This window comes from Phaenicophaeus curvirostris, chromosome 3 (genome assembly GCF_032191515.1).
Source record: "Phaenicophaeus curvirostris isolate KB17595 chromosome 3, BPBGC_Pcur_1.0, whole genome shotgun sequence".
NCBI lineage: Eukaryota > Metazoa > Chordata > Aves > Cuculiformes > Cuculidae > Phaenicophaeus > Phaenicophaeus curvirostris.
This window is the reverse complement of record NC_091394.1, coordinates 77,027,411-77,048,210: the sequence shown is the minus strand read 5'-3', so window position 1 is coordinate 77,048,210 and position 20,800 is coordinate 77,027,411.

Genomic DNA, 20,800 nt, shown 5'->3' with positions numbered 1-20,800 from the left:
CTGGGTCAAAACACATCATGGGATCCAGAAATGGAGTTTTGGAATGAATTAAATATGAAAATGAATAATGCACCTTGTGCAACGTTCCTGGGGAGACCTAGTTTGAGTTCACATTTAATTTCATGCTCCTCCTAAATATTACATTATCGTTGCACTATAGAATGCTAAAAGTGCTGGGCTACGTCATGGGAGTGGCAGCAGAGGTTTTGGTAGACAGGCGGGTAGAACTGGAGCTGCCAGCCCTTGGGAAGGTAGCAGGGGTACCGTGAGCTGTGGAATAGCTGAAATGACTGGATGTTTCATGAAAGTCATCCCCCTTGACACCAGTCCTGGTCAATCAAAGTCAATCTTGGGTGTATTTATCTGGGGCTGCCGTTGCCTGTAAAGGTTCTCCAGATTTTCACAGCCTCTGACATGCTTACATCTGTTTGCACTCACTTTGGGCTTGGAAACATTTGTGAAGAGAAAGAGCAAGTCGGGTGAATTTTTTCTAAAAGAAGAGGTGGATTTCTTGAGCACAATTTGTTAACATTGCAGAAAAAGTGTGGTTTTTAAGAAATTTGTCTCCTTTCAAGTCTTTGTGCTGATTTTTTTTCTCACGGGCTCTTTGCCTCTCCTCTGTGCAAGCTGTTCCCAGCTCAGCTGGCACAGTCAGCCTTTGTGCGTGACTGTGAGAGCCTCTGCAATTCTTGTGACCTTTGAATTTATGCCCACGCACAGAGCAGTCCTCAAGCTGCTGCACACTGCCTCAGCTCCAGCCTTTAAGGATTACCTGAGGTGCCAAGCCAGCTGAAGAAGATCATCGAAGCTCTTTCTGGAAGCTACCCAGAACACTCCGTAAACTGTGTCCCGCAAGGTTTTTGATTTTTCACCTTAATCTATCTCAATTTAACCAGATCAAATCTACCTTACCTTAATCCTGCTTGGTTTGCCATCAGTGATGGACATCACTCCCACCAAAGAGAGAATGTCATGAACAGAAATGCATGAGACACTCCAAGGCTATAGAGATGAGCAATGATAAGATGCAATGATAAGAAATGAAGAAACAACATTTTTTTCTTGGGAGCAGGGTTTGAACAGTATGCAGTTACTAGGGTGTAAATTCATGTGTGGAAAGTCAGAGGAAAACCAATCTCACCTCTTTGCTCAATAAGTTAGTACTGCACATTTCATACACTGAATGAGGCAATGAAAACGGAAAAAGCAGAATATATGATCAGGTGATCAGAAGTACGCAAAGGAGACTGAATTAAAGTAGCACACAACTCCCTAATCCTGGTCTTTCCTATTTTTGGCTGCTTGACTTCGCAGCGTTAGTGTTCTTAGAGCACAGATTTTGGGTTATAAATTATTATTTATATCATAGAAATATCGCCATTTCCTCCCCCTGCTAAAGACAAGATGCACCAGTACAGGCACAGCACCTGATCCAACAAGCTTATGGTCTAAGGAGACTGGTAGAGGAGGAAGAGGATGAAGGAGAAATAAAATAAGCTTAAATGCATTTGGCTCTGTGTGTGTATAGTCACCTTCCCTGGAGGTGTTTAAGGCACGGGTGGACGAAGTGCTAAGGGACATGGTTTAGTGTTTGATAGGAATGGTTGGACTCGATGATCCAGTGGGTCTCTTCCAACTTGGTTATTCTATGATTCTATGATAGAGTCATAGAATAGTTTGGGTTGGAAGGGACCTCAAAGATCATCCAGTTCCAACTCCCCTGCCGTGGGCAGAGACACCTCCCACTAGGTCAGGCTGCCCAAGGCCCCATCCAACCTGGCCTTGAACACCTCCTGGGATGGGGCAGCCACAGCTTCCCTGGGCAACCTGTGCCAGTGCCTCACCACTCTCATAGTGAAGAAGTTCCTCCTTCTGTCTAGCCAAAATCTGCCCCTCTCCAGTTTATACCCATATATATGCACACACATACACTCTGAAAAGCATTCATATATATACATACATGTTACATATGTACTGATTTAAATGCTCAGCATTTTAAATATATATATATGTACGTAAGTACATTATCTGTGGAAATGTAGAAATTAATATGTCTTGAGTACTTATGAAGCATTGCCTTTCTCTAGCTGCCTTGTAACTTAGCTAACATACAGTGGCGGCTGGTTTTCCTGCCAGCAGTGCAGCAGCAGTGAACTGAGAGATGTGTACCAAAGACAAAACCTTCCAGTTTTCTCCAGGGAGATGTTCCACTGATAAGGTGAAGTGCAGTGATAACTGCAAAAGTGTATGTGAAAGGAACGGGCACATTTTCTGAAAGCTTCTAGGAGCCTACTCTTCTAATTAGATTGGGCTGGAAATGTTTTGAAGAAGCACTTCAATGAGAAATTATTTTTAAATTTCTTCTGTTTACTTATCTCTTGTAGGAATTGCCCATTCTGCTTGCTTCATTTTTAAGGAGGGAGAGTAAACCCCAATTTCTTAGTTTCCAAAATGATTTGTGTGTGCATTGCATGAAAATTAAGACTCATTGTATGCATTTAACATCAGGAAACACTTTTTCACTGCAACAGTGACTGAGCACTGGAGCAGTTTGCTTCCTTGGAGATATTCAAAAGCTGCTAGACATGGTGCTAGGCAACTGGCTCTAGGTGGCCCTGTGTGAACAGGGGGCTTGGACCAGATGACCTCCAGGGCTCCCTTCCCATCTCAACCATTCTGTGTTTCTGTGATTCTTTCTGCTTTGGCAAAACATATAATTCTGATTATTTAGTTTCTCAGTTATGTAATGTCATTTACTCTCATCTGCAATTGCTTATTTTGCTTATTTTGCTTATTTGCTTAAGCAGGAGTCAGTAGGCTTCTGCTCTTTTTGATTCAGTAAACCCTAAATGTTTTCCAGCAGAAATACAAATTCATCTACCATGAAATGAAACCTAATCACAGGAAGTTTAATTTTCTTACTCCTGGTTTACTGAATCTCCTGGTCCAGGGTTAGAGGAACCCAGTAGGGTTTCAAAGACCCTAGTAATGGAATTGTTATCATTAATAACTATTTTCTTAGAAGGCTTTTGAGCTCTATGAGGCATGTTTAAATGGTTACCAGTGAGTGATATTTATCATAAATGTGTATTGAGACGCGTGGCATTATTCCCATCCTCCAGGTCTTAATAGAGATGCTGTAAACAGCTGTGGGCTATTCTTGGGACACATGTATTTCCTTGTCAGCCTCGTACATGACAGCCCTTGCTTCTAACCACCGGTGTGGTTTCTTTCCAGAGTTTCATTGATTTGTTTTTGAAGCTGACGATTACCTATTTTAACCAACCTTACCAAAACCAGCACAAGGGTTTACAAGAGTGATGGACATCCCAGGAAACCCACACAAACACTCTTTTACTTTCTCGAAAGCCTGCTTGTGCTGTGTACAGAAGAACAAATCAAAGTGTCTGCACTGGTGACTAATCGCTCCCTTGAAGAAGATGACTGGTTTCATGTGATCTGTACTTAGCAAACCTGCCTTTCTTCATACTCACCACTGTAAATAAAGGCTAATTTAACTGAAATCAGTGGTTATACCAGTGATAAACTGGGGTGTAATAAGATCTGATTCAAACCCACAGGGGTGAGTACACAGTTGCAGACACAAGCCAATGCCTCAGCTTTCAAAAACATCAGGGAAGCCTTGAAATTGTGCATTGCATCTGTCTGAAGTCCACTCTTTGAAATACCCCTTCTGTTGCTTATCTGAAGGAGAAAGGAAAAAGTCACTTGTTTTCTTTCTGTTATTAGTTTCCATTTCTGTACATGTTAATAGCACTAGAATTGCCCACCCTTTTCTCAGGGCCTGCTATGAAGGGGTGAGTGATAGAGGAATGACTTTTCACTGGAGGAAAACGACAGACAATCAAGGAGACAGCTCCTTCCAAACTGTGTGGGGAAAAGCAAGGAGGATATGGCTTAGGAGAGGCAGTCGCTCAAGTGCCATATGCTTCTGAGAGACCTCACGAGTCCCTTTTTTTCATTCAACCCTATTTCACATCTGCATACAGTTCCTCCAGCCTTCACACCGACTTAACACAAGCACAGTTGTCAGTCAGTGTTACAAACGCTCTAGCTCTCAGTCTGCAGTTGTCTGCTGTCACGCAGATTTTATATTAATCCTGGCTGCCTGGAACACATGGCTTAAAGCCCCATCTTGAGCCCTTGCCTTAAGTCTGAAGTTAAATGTGTTGGGGGGGTGTGCTTCCTATTTCTGATATAATCTACTTGAAACACATGTACTTGGCTCAGGAAATTTCTACTACTTTGTAATCCTTGATAAAGGCATTTCAAAAAAAACCCAAACCACCTGTGTGTGTTGCAGTGTTTGCTAGGGGCACGGCGGTAAATGGGTGCTCTGTGTCCTTTCGGTTGGCATTAACATTGTAATGAATCATTGATAAAGCTAATAATGTACTCAGTTTAATCTAATATTACAGCACAGGAACTGCACCCAGTGCTTACAGCACAGGAATATTCAAAAGTAATTAATTTTACACTACTAAAGCTACTTTCCAGGTTATGAAAGTTTGCCAAAGCAAGTGGTGAAAATGATCACTGTGGACTACGCAGGAGCCGAGTTTTACACAGCTGAGCCAGACTCAGTGGCACTGTAACAAAAGAGGCTATAATATACATCTGATGTATCCCAAGCAGCCCATAAAAGAGCTATCAACACATACGTATGAAACTGAGCTACATAGGAGTGCATTTCAGACAGGCATAATTGCTTTCCAAATCTTTCATAGAGCATATTGGATGTTTACTTTATGAGCAGATTCCCTTTGTTTGCAAAGTAAGGATAGATAATATGGGCCAAAAGTAATCATAGCTCTGAAGCCAGCTCCTTTGTTGGTATGTGCCATAATAGCTCGGGGATGAAGTCACATAGTCATGGGTCAGCAGAAGCTCTGATCCACTCACTCCCTGAGATGCCAAATTAAGCATTGTCTTTCAAATTAACAAATTTTTTACTTAAATCAGAATGTGATACTCCATCTTACTATACATTTAAGCAGCATCCATAGACAGACAACTCTCATCAGGTATCGTATCCTACTAAGGTGGAAAAATTTAGTTGCGCTCATTTCTCTGACAGCAGAAGCCAGGACCAGATTTAGCCCAAATTTATGCTGGGCTGTGGATCATTACAGGTCAAGACAGTTCACAAGGGCATTTACTGCTTTTTCACTAGCAACAATGATGCATTTTCTGCTTCTTCAGAAACTGTGGTGTGGACTGCAAGGAATGAAGCTGTCAGGAAAGGAGAGGAGAGGACAGGACAGGACAGGCACGACTGTCTTGAGCTTGTGAGGTTGCCAAGCCCTGTCTCCCACTACCTATAATTTTTTCCATAAATGTTTCCAGCTCGGAGCTTAGCGTCACATTACCTAACTGGCAGGCTCACTCTCAGGGGTGATCGAGGAAACATCAGCTCGAGACCCCAGCCAGCCTCTGAGGAAAACCATCCTTTCCTACCTAAATGCCCAGCATGCCACATCTCCAAAGGGAAATCAAACAGGTGGACTTGAACAAACAGGAAATAATTGGCAGAAAAATCTCCCCAAAGATGAGAAGTCATCCCACAGACTCAGATGAATAAGGGCTTGCCTCCTCGTGGAGGCTGTTTGGTCAGATGGCCAATATCCACTCCATGGAGCAACCTGAGCAGAGATGACTTTCTCCTCAGTGGCCTGCAAACTGCTTCACTTTGACTGCAGCTGTTCTGCAACAATTCGGCGATGTGAAGGGAGAGCAGTGAGTCCCCTGTCTGGGAGGAAAGCTTGCTAAATACTTTCTCACTTTCAGTCCTTGTCCATAACTTCTTTACCTCAAGATGAGAAGCTAGAACAGCAGGTAGTGTCACTACTCACCCTGCTCATGTGGGGTGAGTTTGCTCTCTGCTATCATAACAAAAGAATGTATTTCACATTAGGTTGTGACGTGGCTACTCTTCTTCTTCAGGCTATCAGGACTAGGTCAAGTCAGACACGGTGGGACAGAGCTGGTCATCAGGTCCTAGCAAAGTCAACAGCCCCCCAAACATCTACCAGGCTTCTGTGTCATGTTTAGTAGCAACACCAAGGCAGCAGGAGAGCTCAGTGGAAAAAACAGTCAAAACGCAGATATAAAACATTAACAGTGATGGAACAACACCAGGAAACAAGAGTACTGTGGCCAACTGAAATAACACTGAACACTGGAAAATAGGTATTAACGTAGGAGATAGCCTGTCAGAGCTGAATGACAGGGCTTCGGCACAAACCTGCCTGGTTTTGCCACCTCTTGGTTAGAGGTTTAAAGCTAATCTTCTTTGGTTTTGTATTTATTTTATGAACCTTGTCCAGCTAGGCCATGGATGAGTTTTACAGAGCAAGTTCACTGCATTGATCAACAATGGGGTGAGTTTTGCCAAAACCACAACTCTGCTGGCAGTAGCTTGATTTTTATGGTGATAGTCAATTCAGACTGTTATTTTGAGCATTCTGCTGGGAAGCTTTTATCACCAGGACCACTTATTTAAACAGAGAAGATTCTTGCAAGCACCCATCATGGCTTTTTAACAGAGAAAATTTCTACCGAGTCACCATTTTGTCTTTAAAGTTGCCATAAATTCCCATCGGCTACTTTCCTTTCTTTAGAGATCTATAATGATAACAACAATAATAACAGATCATAAACAATTATGAGAGGTCCTAGCCAACTCATTTCTATCCAGAAAGATAGGACCTGCTTTGACTGTTGTCTGTGCTGCCCACAATTCCCTTCATCAGTTGAATGTTGTTGAAGTCTCTTCTGTTCCTGTGCTCATTTTCTTACCATTTTGCCTGCCTTTCTTCAGCTTCTCTTTAGCTTCGCATACAGAAGATTAAAAGAGAAAAAAGAATAATGAAGAAAAAATATCCAATTGCTTGAGACAATTTTTCTTCTTGATGAGAATGTCTGTCTCTTCAGAGAGACCAATTAACATACTCATCATCTCACTGGACCTAATCTAAATATGAATAAAATATCAAACCCTTCCTAAAATTGTTCTTTGTTCTTCTTACTGCACTGAAATTAACTTTTTGACATGATGCCAGACAGAACTTCAATACAAAATACATGATTCTTCCCCCTTCACATTTGCATACCAAAATGCTGCTGCATGTGTCACTGGGCATTGCTACTGCAACAATGGACACTAAGTTTTCCTCAAAAAAATCCTAGTGGCCATGTGTAACAATTCAGAGCCGTCCCCATGGTTAGGGGGGGGTTAGATATCCAGATTATGACACATCATTTATGAACCTACAACAGTCACTTTCTTTGATCTAACTACACCTTTTTGTTGGTTTAAAGAAATGAGCTTGTAGTAAGCACAGAAGATCCCATAGAAAGATGAAGGAAATCTTGTATACGTGAACATTTGCAAGGTTCTTGCTCATTTCTGACTAATTATGGTCATTTCCACATGTAATCACCTAAATTGCTCTTGCAATCAATGTAATTGTGCTAAGTTGCTTAAAAATCAGCCTCATTTTGTTTTGCCTGGTAAAAATGCACTGTTTTTCAAAACCTAAATTTTGATCTTATGATAGCTTGCCAACAGACCTTTAAAAGTAAATAGGTTTTCTTTTGTCTTTCTCCTCCCTTTTTTTTTTCCGTGCCAGTATGTGTTCTTTTACATTCATTACAGCTTAACTGGAGTCAGAAAATTGTCTAGAACCTCCTGTAAAAAGCTGTTATGTGTGTCTGCAATTTATTGTATGATTCTCTTTCATTTTCAAAATGTAAATTCTCCAGTCTTTATGGCTGTGGAATTAAAAGAATATTTCAAAATGTGAACATTGTGTGTCTAGGTAATTCTCCCCTGAGTCTGCAGTGAGCTGAAAAAAATGAATAGTCATGCAGTACCTTGAAAGGGGCTACAAGAAGGCTGGGGAGGGACTGTTTACAAAGGCTTGTAGTGATAGGACAAGGGGCAATGGGTATAAACTGGAGAGGGGCAGTTTCAGACTAGACATAAGGAGGAATTTCTTCACCATGAGAGTGGTGAGGCACTGGCACAGGTTGCCCAGAGAAGCTGTGGCTGCCCCATCCCTGGAGGTGTTCAAGGCCAGGTTGGATGAGCCTTGGGCAGCCTGGGCTGGTGGGAGATGTCTCTGCCCACGGCAGGGAAGTCGGAACGGGATGATCTTTGAGGTCCCTTCCAACCCAAACTATTCTATGATTCTATGAAAAAGCAGAGCTGTTCACTGACTCCTGCTACAAGCACACAATCACGCTTTGGAGGAAAAAAGCAATATGCCAGAAGCGTGCTCCCTCCCAGCAGTTTCAGTTGCGTTCTTCCTAGGATACAATATGCCGCCTCTCCCTGTCTGACCCCTGCACCTCTGCCTGGCCATCACCTTGCTGCTTTCATTTCCTTTCAAAAACATTCCCTCTCCCTCTGCAGTCATTTACAAGGAGAAGCTATCACTGTAGTAGGGTGTCCTATGCATCCATGACTGCAGCTAGCACTATTTCATAGGACTTGCTCATGCACTTAATAAGTATGTGGGTTGGCATCGTAAGCATCTGCTGCTCAGAACTAGCAAGAAGTGAGGCTTGTGCTCTGGGAAGAGAACAGCGCTGGGGTGAGACAGAAAAGCAGCACCACAGACCCACTGGAGATGAGGCTGGGGCTGGCCACGGCTCTGCTCCAGCAGCACATCAGAGACACGTTGTCCCTTCAGCAGTGTGTTTAACCTCACTGGCAGCCTCCGCAGTGGGAGAGCCAGCTCTGTGTCAGCTCAGCAGCCCTGGGTTACGCCAGGAGGTGATAATTGTCAAAAGGGTGGCAGTAAGTGCCACGCTGAGTGTGAACATCCACTGATACATCTCTGCAATCCTCTGTCAGAAGGATACTTTCTCACTTCGTGTTTTCCTTTGGAATAAAAGCTATTTGTTCATCAATAGTAGGTATTTGAGTCTTTCTTTTCTGCTTTATTTTAGCCAATATAAATTTATTGTAGCCCCAAGGACATGCCAGGGTCAAGATTTCTTCTAGAGAGGAAGGCATGAAACAGGAGAGGAAGATGGATATGGAGGGAATTTCATGAAATAGGACCTTGAATTTGTTGTGGGGCACTGACTGAGTAGCGTGAAAGAGGGTGTAGCGTGAAGGGAGCTCTCCCCAACTTCAGTTCTCAGAGGTGAGTGGGGTGTGAGGAGGCTGAGCCCCAGACAGCCCCTCTGTGGGCTGCACACGGAGCCAAGCAGAGCCCCTTGACTCTCCAGCTTGTACGGGTGTGAGGGCAGGATTTGATCCATGTCATCTTCTAGAGAAAAGTGATGAGCCTAAGCACAGCTACAACTGATTTTTCTCTTATCTGAAGATCTGACACTTTCCATGCCTTCCTTTGATTGCAAAGGAGGTTATGTTGGAGTCATCTGTAAGAGCTGCATTGTAAAATACCTCAGTCATGTTGTTTTAAGCAACCCAGTAAAAAAAATTCACTTCTTTAAATAAAGGTGCAAGTATTCTTGTGACATTTACATACAACTGCAATTTTCAAGAGAGCCAAACACTCATTACTACACTGGCTGTTCTTCAGAGGCCAAACATGACCTTTAGTCAGAGAAAATTCCCATTTGGATAGGCTTATTCACACAGCCTACAGTTTTGTTTGAACTCTTCACTGACTGAGAAAATTTTAAACTAGACTGGAGAAGTAATTAGATTAAGAGTAGGACTATTAAAAAGTCCTGCATTGGCAGAGAAATGACCCTGCCTCAGGAGCTAAGGATATTATCCTACATCTAATTTCTAGAGATCTAGATTTAAGGGAAAAGTCATTTTTAACAATGTATTGCAACTGTAGGGAAGAAGATGAGGGCAAAGAATGGCCCCAAAGAAGTTAACTGAACTTGGACTTAAAAGGCCACTCAAATGTCCAACTTTTTCATATGGTAGATCACAGGTCAACAAAGAGATTGTCTTGAAAACACTCTCTCCCCTGATTTCAGGGTTGCAGAGATCATCTTTTGTCCAGCATACGTTCACAGAATACCTCTGGGACAACTATATTCACTATTTCTGTGGAATACTGGTTTCCGCTGTTTTTATTAGAAGCTAGCAGCTGTAAAAGGTGAGGAGGCAGCAACATGTGATCAGACAAGACTGTGGGGACCACCAGGCAGATCTTCATAGATCACAGCTGGAAATTTCTAGGCAGATTTAAAAGAACCGGTCTCACTCTGTGCACTAATACTGAGACACTATCTTTAGCTGCCAGGAAGGATATTTAGTAGAGCATTATGTAGGTTGTTACCTTTTACCTTTTTTTTTTCTGAATATTTCTATTAATAATCTAAAGGCAGGCACAAACAACGGGCAAATGAAAGTTCACAGCATGCAGTATTTCCAAAGCTACACTCAAGTCTTGGCCTTTTGGATAAAACATTAGTAACCATGATTATTCATTTGAAAAACAAGAACAGACAGGAAAAACCTACAAAACACCAAAGTAAAATAATCTCATTAAACTGGAAGGGACATATGAGATGGAAAAGTGACCAAGCTGAAGAGAACTGGAGGTGAACAGCAGGGCTGTTCTCCAGCAAACTCTGTCCAAGCCAGTTGGAATAGCTCCCCATATTTCCCAAAGGAAAGAAAATGCTATCAACACTGTCCTCCAAGTCTATTTGTGCATATGGAATAAGGGAAGGAAAGGTTTTTCTTTCTGTGCAGCTATATTGAAACTATTTTTCATTCACCTAGCTCTAGAGAATGGCAGTGGGATTACATCTATATCAAATTATTATTTCTAACTATTGATCAAAAAATTGCCTATTGATACATTCTCATGTGAAGAGATCCTTGGATGAATAAACTTTGAAATGGAAAATGCCCAGAAGGTACATACAGGTGCTTTACTTCAGCAAAAGGAGCCCTAGACAGCTTGAATGCCCAAAGATTTGCCTAACTCCAGTTAAAATATTACACATGCTTTTCTCATTGCCCTGCTACTTCGCTCCACACAGGAATTATTGTGAATATTTCTCTGACTGTTGGTGTAGTACCTTACTGTAAGTACTTTATATTCTGCTAGTCTTAATTTCAGTTACAGGAAACAGAGTTTTTAGATATTATGGATTATTCTTATTGCAATTAAACTACCTCAAGAAGTTTAATTGCCCAAGGTGTTTAAGCTAGACTCCATTTGTGGCTTGGAACTTCTCTGCTTTCTACAAAACAGGGCATACTTTGGTGAAGTTCCATTTGCCCTTGATTTCCCCTTTTCTATAGAGAACAATCTATTTTCTCTAAGCATTTTGCTTAAATTGATTTCTCAACGGAATGCAGCAGTTTGTCATCTTCTTCAGAATTCTGCAATACTACAGAGATGGCCAGAGCTGACAGCCCCACTGCTCTCGTTATGCATGTGTGCCTATGTGTAAAAGAGAACACTAGATCTTGCAACAAAAACATATATTCAAATTACAGTTTTACTGGCATCATGTCTTCATACTGTGCTAAAATAATCTCCTGCAGTCTATATTCAGTGTTTCTATTTATGCATCCTATATTTTGCTCAGCAGTAAGACTAAAAAGAAAGCAGGCCTTCATGGGCATAGCACTATGAGGATGTTAACACTGTCCTCTCTGGGTTCTTCTTAACCTATTGAGGGTCAGTATTGAGGGTTAGTCTTGGTTTTCGCAATATGTTTAGAATTATTCTTTTCTGACTTCTGTGTGGGGAACGTGGGCTTGGACTCAGAAATGCAATGAGGCTCAAGAGCAGATGTTCCAGAGTAGCGTTGTCTCCTGTTTGTTTATCATTCACTCTCTCAAAGTCTCAGCAATAACCAAAGGGAATCACAGAAAACCTCTTACTGTTGGTTTATTCACTACTGCACAGCCCTAGCACTCCTCTCTGAGGCTGGTTTCTAGCCCCTCAGCAGCTACACAGAGAGAGACAATGCCTGCAAGCTGTTGGATCAGGGTGCCTACATCAGCTGCGCCCCACGCGTGCAAACCCCTTCCTTACCTCTAAGCAGGAGACTCAAATGGTCTTTTGAGGAGCCCTACTTCCCTAAGTAAGTTTTATAGCTCGGCCTGGATCCTTCATGAAAAAGGGACTCATAAAAGGGTGAAAATGACAGTTCAGTATGGTATGAAGACCCTGTGATCTTGTACTTTCTCTTCTATTCATTCTAACCCTCCATTAGTCCTGACATGCTTTAATCCCACATGGGGAACTCTTAGTGCCTTGTACTTGTCTGCAGCATCCCTTACACATTTCTGGTGCTGCACAGGCACTGAATCAAGGTTTATGTGCAATAAAGGGGAATAAAAGCTACCAAACCTCTAGCTCACATCTTTGCACAGAAATAAATCCCCAGCTTTTCAAAGAGCCCCCACTGCTTCCCTCCAGTTGCCTGTTGTGATCTGGCTGACAGAATCCTCCAGCTGTGGGAAAATTGGTTTAAGGGTCTTAGAAATGGGATACGAGTTTATTTGCAAATTAAACTATGTAAGCTATCATCACTGAGTAGTTATAGCACTTTGCTTTTAAGGATGAGCATTTATTATATCAAATAATTCTGCAAGAATCACTACCTAGATTTTTAGTTGTGGAGGAACGAAGAAAGAAACATGTGATATTTTTTTCTGATTTGACTAATCTGAGGGCAGAATTCATCTCACCTACCCTTAACTGTTGAAATGGTGAGCATGAATCTAAGATCCTAATCTGTGCTTTCTCTACACTGGAAGAAGAAAGACAGACGCAGCCAGAAGGGGATTCATACAGATTCTTCACAGACAACTAGTTGACATGAGGCTACAGGATGTCATGGGAAAACGGCATGCCTTGGATATATGATAAAATGTTTACATTAACCTATGACTTCAGTGTCCAAATATAAACTTTAAGAATCTCCAGTCCTCAGAGCAGTATGGTACATCCTTAATATCCTAACTGCAGGTGCTCAGGCTTCAAGTGTTGTGTTTCACCGTGGTATGCAAAAAAAAAAAAAAACCAACCAAAAAAAACCCCAACTATTTACAAACTCAGCCTTCATAATTTCCTATCTGTGAGCTACAGATTTTTTCCATCTTTGTCAACAAAACTGAAACAAGCATCCATCCCCCCAACACCTTTGACAACTACCCTAAACTCACTTTTGAGGTGGGGAGGTGCTTCATAGAATCATAGAATAACCAGGTTGGAAGAGACCCACCGGATCATCGAGTCCAACCATTCCTATCAAACACTAAACCATGCCCCTCAGCACCTCGCCCACCTGTGCCTTAAACACCTCCAGGGAAGGTGACTCAACCACCTCCCTGGGTAGCCTGTTCCAGTGCCCAATGACCCTTTCTGTGAAGAACTTTTTCCTAATGTCCAGCCTAAATCTCCCCTGGCGGAGCCTGAGGCCATTCCCTCTTGTCCTGTGCCCTGTCACTTGGGAGAAGAGGCCAGCACCCTCCTCTCCACAACCTCCTTTCAGGTAGTTGTAGAGAGCAATGAGGTCTCCCCTCAGCCTCCTCTTCTCCAGGCTAAACAACCCCAGCTCTCTCAGCCGTTCCTCATAAGGCCTGTTCTCTAGCCCCCTCACCAGCTTTGTTGCTCTTCTCTGGACTCGCTCCAGAGCCTCAACATCCTTCTTGTGGTGAGGGGCCCAGAACTGAACACAGTATTCAAGGAGCGGTCTCACCAGTGCCGAGTACAGAGGGTGTAAACTGCAACCTAGTAAAATGCTGCCAGTAACACTGGATCCTAACTTCTAGTGGCACACAGAAAGAAATTGCAAACCAGAAAGCTATCACATCAGAACAGTGGGAAGTTGCAAGCAATGAAACAATTCAGTCCCAATAAATGTAAAATCCTACAAAAAGGAAAAACAACAAATACAGAAAGCAAATAGAAAATAGCAAAGAATCCAAGTTTTTCATACAAATAAGTCTATTGTCACTTTGTCTTCTTCTAAGGCAGTGATGTTGTTTTTTTAATGCAACCAAGCAACATGATTGTCACGAGGCAGGTGGGGAATCAGAAGCAGGAGTGCGTCATGAGATCTTGGCTGTCAAGCTGTAATTCAGCACTGTGAAAAGGATTTAAATTGATAGCATCGGAGTATCTGTCATTATGACTAAGGTAATTACTCCATTGAGCCCTGTCTCCAGCGATGGGCAATATCAAAGGCTTCAGAAGAACAGCTTTACGATGAAGATTGAAGGCATGTGTGGAGGTGCAAATTCTTCCCTGGTCAGTAGTTAGTAGATTGCATCATTTGCTTATTGTCTTCTTCAGCTCCGTAGTTACATGAATTTCTTACCGCTCATAAAATCATCCAGCCTTTTATAAATGTCAGTGAAGGATCTGGGTGTAATAATGAATTCCAGTCATCAATAGCACCACATCCTATACTGCGAGGTCCAGATCTGAGACCTAAATAGGTGGGGAACTGGGGTGACCTAAAGCTTGAAACACACACTCCTGGCATTGCAGAAAGACCTCCACATGAGCAGAGGGGTGTGTTGCCAGTTACTGTTCCAGGGAATCATTTTATACCAAATCTCAATTTTTGGTTTGCTCTACTTCAGTGTTGCCTACTGAAGTAAAGGACAGAACAATCAAGTAGCAATGGCAAGACTAAGATCTCAAGATCTCAACTGACTTGGTTACTGTCAGCATTGATGCTGCAACAGCACAGAGAACTTAGCCTGGAAGGCTGGTAAGCTGGTTTCTTCACTGGGTTCTGGAATCTGTGGTTGCACAGCCAGCTGAACCCATTTAATCCTAGCCCAGATGCATCTACTTGCCCTGCTTTATATATAAATCCCACAACATCAGGGAGCCTGCTTACTGAGCACTATGACTGCCCTTTAGTTGCTTCAAATAGAGACCTGGACTATCTCAGTGGTTAAACTTTATTGAAACTTGAAACTAACAAAAAAAAATTGAACAAGTTTCAGTGTCAAGTGTCAGTTCTAACCTTTTAGGGGTAAATGTGGTGCAGAAACACCTTCCAGAAAGTGATAAGTAGCACTGCAGTCTCCAGAGAGGACTCAGTTCTCTAAGTCTTGTGGTAGACTGCATCTGCAGTGAGTACAAGTTTAGGAATGGTATCTGAAGGAGAAAATGATCTCCCAAAAGGCAGGTGAAACCCTAACTCTTCCTGCTAATCATCCAGACTTTGTGACTCATTACCCTTGGGTGAGAGGAAATCTCTATCCATGTATCTTGGCCAGAACCAAGTGCGGGAGGTGGAGGGGGGGAAGAGTGAGTGAAGTCTTAGGTGTCATGTGTTTAGTTGATCTAATGCAAAAATAGAAAGGAATCAAGGGAAAGAAACCCTCTGAAGACAAGCCAAGGGGAAAAAAAAAAAAGGAAGCAACAGCAACATACACCGTACCTCCGTACCTTCTGGAGAAGTTGAGGCAGACAGTCTTCAGAGAAGCCAAATCTACTGATTCCTGTTTTGATTACTTTGGGGCAGTAGGTAAATTCTAGTATGAAAGAAAGTAAGAGGCTAACTCAGGACACTTGGTTCTAGAAATTAACTTCTGTGGCCTAAAACACATATTAAATATATTTTAAATCAATTCAGTTTTCTTTTTGAAAAGGACCAACAAAGCGGGCACACCGCCCAAGAGCTGTACCACCTCATTTGTAGCAAGGCAGAGATGAAGCTGGATGGAGGGCCACCTCCCGGGGACCTTGCTGGTGAGCAGGGAGAAGAAAACACATCACAGTATTTTCATCTTTGCCACCAATGCAAGTGCACATAAAGTCCCTCGTGTACCAACTGCATAATATGGGGTTTAGTCCTACGAGTTTGAGCATGATAAAGAGACTGAACATGACAAGACTGTGCAAGATGTGGTTCAGAGGATCATCCCAAAGCTGGTCCAGAAGATTGTTAGCATGGAAGCTGTTATGGATAAAGACCCACTGCCCATTCCCAGCCACGCACAGCTGATCCTCTCCCAGACACCACAGTTCCCAGCCAATCTGAGATATTCCCAGGAATATGTTCAGTCCACTATGTAGTTAAATGGCTAATGGATAGCAAAAAGCCCAGATCTTCTTAATGAACCCAGTGGAATTCACTTCTTGGTTTTCATGGATCCAGAACCCATGTGTTCTTTCAGTGAGTAAAGGTGGCTTGTTCATCCCTGTTCAAACAAAAAACTGAGCTGTCAAAGGCTTCAAGAATGCAGAGAGGAGCTAGAAAGTAGACAGAAGTACTTCAAATTCCAAAAAGGTTGGAAAAACCCAATTCAAAATTACCTTTTACCCATGAAGTATGTTGGTCTTTAAATAAACTGAAAAAAGGAAGGACCCCCCCATAATGCTCCCGTGGCCTTTTCACCTGTCACAAGCCCTCTCATTGTGCAGGGTGACTGCTACACACCTAGGAGGAAGAAGCTTGTGGGATGTGCTCCCTTCTTCTCTTTCCAGCCCTGGAGCTCGCAGGAGCTGCCCTTGAAGTCTTAACCCAAGCAATTCATGGATCAGCTGCCAGTTCAGCTTCCTTCCTTACACATGTAGGAGAAGAGATTCCCACCAGGGCCGGATCTGCAGCTGACGGTAATACTACTGCAGATGCCTCTGCCGACACTCCTCTGCAATGGTTTCCTTCAGGTCTCCACTGGAGCACATCTCCTGAAGATACCAACATCCTCAGGGCCAGCATTGCAACCTTTTGCATGGATGCAGGAGCTTGGTTCAGCCTTTTGTAGACTGCATCCTGGGAGTACTACTTGGAACAGTCCTCCAAAGCTAACTGCCCAGGTACCCGGGAGAGTTGTCAGGAACTGAGGATTAGTCATAGACAATGCACATTTCTGTAAGCACCAGCTTAGACCGCAGGATGAAGAAGCTTGGTAGACAGAAGCTAATCTCTATCAAAGATTTGGGGGATTACATCAACAGTCTCCACTGATATTTGTCCTTCTCTGTAGCCTGGTCTGAGTGATGACTAGTCCGAAAACCTTCAGATGCCTCAGATACTTCCTTTGCATGTGGAAGGGACATTTGAGATTAGCAGTTATGTTCCAGTCATGTTGCATCATGGCCAAATTAAGCACATTCTGGTATGCTGTCTACCATGAATCAAAACTATTTAGAGCTCTCTGTCAAAGATTTAACCATGTACCATTCCTGGGTAATCTCATGGCACCGTGGTCACGGCCCTCTCTCTATGCAATGACTCTCCGAACTCTTGGGAGCTGTTGAAAAGGTCATTGGATGCTCCTGAACATGGGAATTTGCTGTTAATGAGTTGTGTCTGGAGTCAGCTGCATGTAAGGAGGCAAGAGGTTCCTGCCTCATGCTGGAGGTGGTCTGAGAGCCTTGCTCCTGGCTAACCTAAGGGCAGAGAGACAGCAGAGAAGACTTCTGGGCAAGAGGTAAAGGCCACAACTGCTGCTTCATCATCGTCACGCTGAGAGCAATCACAGGAAATAGCAAACTTGCCAGAGATGTTGGCAGGGAGGCAGGCAGGGTCACAAGCGCAATGCCCATGGCAAAACTGCCACATCGGCAGTGGTGTCAGTGCATAGAATCATAGAATCATAGAATCACTAGACTGGAAAAGACCTCTTAGATTATCAAGTCCAACCATTCGTAGTACAGAGAAGAGTGCATGACACACAGAATCCACCCGCATGGGAGGACCAGACAGCCTCAAAGTGCCCTGCTCATGTTCTCCACCCTTGGGCAGTGGCTGGGGCTGCACGATGTTTTATTACAAGCAGGAATTGCCAGAAGACCTGGTAGAGTTGTGTTCACATCTCCCCACAAAGAGCAAGCAACTATCTCCTGCCAATAGCCTATGTGCCCTGGGGAGGCCAGGAGGGATGACACAGTCCTGGAAAGCTCTCCCTGTACAGAGGTCCAGTGTCCTACTGCTGCTTGCCTGTTGGCTCTCACAGCCTTAGACTTCGTATCAGAATCCAGATGCCCTCTAAGAAGGGTCTAAAGGCAACCACTCTTCACAGACTCCCACTTCTGTCCTTTTCCACCAACCATGTGAATACACCAATGCTCCTGCCAGAGCTCTGCTTGCGAGAGCTCCTATGAAGTCAGCAATGGTCAAAGCCACACAGAGTCTCTCCATAAGGATGAGCTGTAGCCTCAGGACACTGTCCTTGCCCAGGGACCCCCTATCAGCCCCCCGGGGCCATCAGCCCATGCCCCAGTGATGCCACAGCAGTGCCAGTCTCCACCTCCCACAGTCCTGCCCTGACACGGGACCTACCAAGACAGGTCCACCTGTGGGCTCATGTCCCATCCTGGCCTCAGGGAGGTGCCCAATGCCAGGACTGAGGCTGTCCCACTGTGCCTTGGCTGCCTGGCTCTGGGCTGGGGTGGTGGGACGTTCAGGTCCTGGCTGACTGGTGCTGCCCTGATGCCACTGGGAGCCCCTGGCCTGTGTGTGCCTCTCTGACAAGTTCATTTTACAGCCACTTGTAGTTCACAGAATCACAGAATCAGTAGGTTGGAAAAGACCCACTGGATCATTGAGTCCAACCATTCCTATCAATCACCAAACCATGCCCCTCAGCACCTCATCCACCCGTCTTTTAAACACCTCCAGGGAAGGTGACTCAACCACCTCCCTGGGCAGCCTGTTCCAGTGCCCAATGACCCTTTCTGTGAAAATTTTTTCCTGATGTCAAGCCTGAACCTCCCCTGGCGGAGCTTGAGGCCATTCCCTCTTGTCCTGTCCCCTGTCACTTGGGGCGGGTTGACTTGAGGCAGGTCAGCAGACATAATGAACTGGTCCCACGGAGAAATGCTTTGCCTCTGCATACCCCATGGACACAGAGACAACGGCTCCCTTTGGCTGCTTGTCATCACACGGATGTTTTCAAATGCCCATGAGTGAATGGTAACACTGAGGACATGCAGACAGACAAGGCCACAAGGCTTTCTGTGACATCTTTGGAGGTCCCATACCATCAGCTGCAGACCAGGGTCACAGAACACACTGAACTGGGACCCCTACGGGCACCAAGCTCCTCCCTCACCAGCCTCTCACATCCAAGTCTATTTATTCATGAGGAAACCTGTAGACACACTGCAGATGATCCGCCCCGGGAAGGACTATGCAGTAATGGGCCAACTAGTGGACTAGGACTTTGAGGTGCAGTCAGCGTGTCACCATGAAAATATGGATGCACACGAAGGAAAACTAAATCTGATAAGATAGAAGCTCCTCAAAGAAGGGCAAGTCTAAGCACTTTCTAGCTCTCCCAAAGATGGACCATACATGCTCCTTTAAGGACCCTCTTACTGATTTGAGACCAGCTTTAGAAAAAGTATAGGTTTTCCTGAGCAGGGTTATTTTCACCATGACTTTCGTCTTTTCACATCTAGTGATGTCGATGAAAAAGTTATTTAGAAAACTCTCAACCACTTTTACCTTTATGCAATTCTTCCCACCCCAATCCACTGTTCTCACACTTAAAACAGCAAAAACAATCTTGCTGAAGATTTCCAGAAACATTTTCACCTTTGAGCGTAGACTAAGCACATAGCTTCTCAGCCCAGAAAACCAGAAGTTTCAGGCTGTTCTTGAGTAACAGAGAAGGCAAACTCAGGGGACTAGAATGGAAACAGTGTTGTGCAACAGAAACTATGGTCTGCTGCTTTTCACAGAAGAACTCTTGCTTGACTTTAATTTTTTTTTTTTCTAAAAAATTGAAGCTACCAAAGGATACCAAGAGGCACAGCAACTCACATTTAAAAAGGGCTAGTGCCAAGAAAATACATAGGTATCACTTGTGCACCTTGGTATGCCTCGTGTTTAGACACCTGATTTCCTGAATAGTCTCCAGAGCTTAAAACTCAAGGCCAGGAGAGGAGTTCTAGGTGTTCAAGAAATGTTAAGGTCATTAACAAGTCTTTTGCAGGCTTTTAGAGCCTTATAAGTTGAGTAACATCTGATATGTGTTTAGGAACAATTTTTGTTTCAGGCACCCAGATTTCTCTAAGTGCTTCTATTGCCTCTATTGAGACTGGAAATAAACTTATTTAATAATTTTAAACAGATTTTCTTTCTTGGGGTAGGCATGCTCTAGGGCCTGCAGTTCTAGATATCCTAAATTTTCTACCTTTGTTTTTTCTCTGTTGACTACTATAGCAACTGATTAGGTCAGATGATGTAACTCTAAGATACCTGAGATGTCTGAAACAGCGATGGAAGAATTAATCTTTAATGATTTATGAAATGCAGATAATTTGGAAATTTCTCAGCCGGCACATTGTTAATTGGTACCTTGCTGCTTTGTAATTTGGATCAGTGAGAAGCGGTTGCCTGTACGTCTTTCATTTTATCTTCAAGTTAATGATGTCTTTTGAGAAAAAACTAATCTGAATTTCTTCTAGAGTATATATTTTTTAAACTACTGCACTCAATACAGTTGATGACAATCAATCAATGCATGACAAATGATGTTTCACAAAGAATAAACAGAAACCTGACAGAATTCAACACCTGCTCCTGTTCCATGCAATTTGTATCTTAGCTATATTAATATATAATAAGATATTTATCAGTTGTATACTGATACTTATTAGTATATTGTATTTTTGCATGCCCACTCTGAAAGCATGTTTTGCAGCCAACAAATACTGCAGGTATTTTAGTTCATCAAAGACTTTTATCCTTTCTTCTTTGGTTGTAAGTCAGAGTGCATTTCCACATTGCATTTTCCCCAGTGGAAAAACTGATCTAAACAGTTCTCTGCCTTCCCCACGCTACCTGTTCCTGCTGCCACATCAATCTTCTGCTATGCTTCTTGTGCACGTGTAGCCAT